The sequence below is a fragment of the Vulpes vulpes genome, unplaced genomic scaffold (assembly GCF_048418805.1).
Source record: "Vulpes vulpes isolate BD-2025 unplaced genomic scaffold, VulVul3 Bu000000627, whole genome shotgun sequence".
Lineage (NCBI taxonomy): Eukaryota > Metazoa > Chordata > Mammalia > Carnivora > Canidae > Vulpes > Vulpes vulpes.
The window spans coordinates 1,570,034-1,572,520 of NW_027325667.1; the positions used below are offsets into that span (position 1 = coordinate 1,570,034).

At 46.6% G+C, this 2,487-nt stretch overlaps 1 pseudogene; it reads left to right on the top strand.

Annotated features, from left to right (window-relative positions):
• The first annotated feature begins 531 nt into the window (after positions 1–531).
• Positions 532–2,028, top strand: LOC140596367 (tubulin alpha-1A chain-like; annotated as a pseudogene).
• The last annotated feature ends 459 nt before the right edge of the window (positions 2,029–2,487 follow it).

Sequence of the window (2,487 nt, forward strand, 5' to 3'; positions counted from 1 at the left end):
AGGCTCCCTGCCCAGAGCCCGATGAGGGACTCGATCCCAGGACCCCGGGAACACGACCTGAGCTGAAGGCAAACGCTCAACCGCTGAGCCACCTGGGTGCCCCTCCATGTGTACTTTAATCATCTTAGCTACCAATGCATCCCTCAAACACCTTCGTAGACATTTTTGAGAACGACTCTCAACTCTAATAACAATATAAGTAGGTGGCATGATTGGTTCTACTGAATCCCTCCTTATGAGGATGTCATTAAAGATACACACAAAGGATTCCCCACAATTTTGCAGACAGTTAAATGCCCAGCTGATGGAAGTGGGGACAGAGGGCAGAGGGTTGGGTGGCATTGAGAACTTGAAGTGTTTGTTGAGTGAGTAAACCCAGAATTGCTGTTTGCACATGCCAGGTTGTGATATAAGCAATAAAATATCAATATTTAGGTTCTCTTAATTGACCCCCTAACAGTTGCGCTATGAGAAGCAACAACCTCTCTTCCTCCTCTCCACCATCTGCTCAGCAGCAGCAAAGCAGCAACTATGTGTGAATGTACCTCTATCCACATTGGCCAGGCTGATGTCTAGATCAGCAATGCCTACTGGGAGCTCTGTTGCCTGGAACACGGCATTCAGCCCGATGGCCAGATACCAATTGACAAGACCACTGGGGGAGGAGATGACTCCTTCAACACCTCCTTCAGTGAGACAGGTGCTGGCAAGCATGTACCCAGGGCAGTGTCTGACCTGGAACCCACAGTCATCAATGAACTTCGCACTGGCACCTACCGCCAGCTCTTCCACCCTGAGCAGCTCATCACAGGCAAGGAAGATGCTGCCAATAACTATGCCCGAGGGCACTACATCACTGGCAAGGAGATCACTGACCTTGTCTTGGACTGAATTCGGAAACACTGACCACTGCACAGGTCTTCAGGGCTTCTTGGTTTTCCACAGCTTTGGAGGGGGAACTGGTTCTGGGTTCACCTCCCTGCTGATGGAACATCTCTCGAGTATGGCAAGAAGTCCAAGCTGGAGTTCTTCATTTACCTGAACCTAACCCCCTCTGGGTTTCCACAGCTGCAGCTGAGCCCAACAACTCCATCCTCACTCCCTATACCACCCTGGAGCACTGACTGCGCCTTCATGATAGAAAATGAGGCCATCTATGACATCTGTCATAGCAACCTCAATACTGAATGCCCAACCTACACGAATCTAAATAGGTTGATAGGTCCAATTGTGTCCTCCATCACTGCTTCCCTCAGATTTGATGTTGATCTCACAGAATTCCAGACCAAGCTTGTACCCTATCCTCACATCCATTTCCCTCTGGCCACACATGCTGCTGTCATCTCTGCTGAGAAAGTCTACCATGAACAGCTTTCTGTAGCTGAGATCACCAACACATGCTTTGAGCCAGCTGGAGAAATGTGACCCTCACCATGGTAAATACATGGCTTGCTGCCTGCCGTACTGTGGTGACACGGTTCCCAAAGATGTCAATGCGTCCATTGCCACCATCAAGATCAAGTGTACCATCCAAGTGTATTGGCTTCAAAGTGGGCATTAATTACCAGTCCCCCACTGCGGTACCTTTTGGAGACCTGGCCAAAGTACAGCGAACTATGTGCACGCAGACAGGCATCGCTAAGGCCTGGGCTCACCTGGACCACAAGTTTGACCTGATGTATGCCAAACATGCCTTTGTTCACTGGTATGTGGGTGAGGGCATGGAGGAAGGAGAGTTTTCTGATGCCCATGAGGACCTGGCTGCCTTGGAGAAGGATTATGAGGAGGCTGGTGTGGGTTCTGTTGAAGGAGAAGGTGAAGAAGAAGGAGAGGAATGCTAAAGTTAAAAATGTCACAAAGGTGCTGCTTTTACAGGGCAACTTATTCTGTTTTGAACATTGAAAATTTGTGCTCTGATCAGTTAATTTGTATGTAGCAGAGTATACTCTCATATACAATTACTGATCTGTGCTTTAAAACACAACGCTTTGTTACAGACCCAAGCTGTCCATTTCTCTGATGGGTTTGAATAAAATACTCTCTGTCTTAAATGGAAAAAAAAAAAAACCTCTATTCATCCTATTTTTCTAGTCTTATCTACTAATATTGCTCTACATGAATCCTGTATCCCGCTTACTGATCTATTTATCATGAATGCATATTCTTATCTCCAAGACATTAATTATTCTGTGCCTGTCCACCCTTCTTGTTACCAACTTAATCAAATAATAAAAGTAATAGGAGCAACAATGAGAGCTAATAATTTCAGTAAGCTTAGGTATGCCACCCTGGGGTTAAGTGCTTTACATGTATTATCTCATTTATTAGAAAAACCTAATAAAATAGGCTCTGTGATGTTTCACAGTGAAGGATGCCTCCAAGGTTGCAAAGCTAGCAGGCTGGGAATCCAACGTGACCCTAGGCTCAGACTCGGAACCACTGCAGTAGCACCTCTTCCAAGACCGTCTGCGAAGATACAGCCTGAGC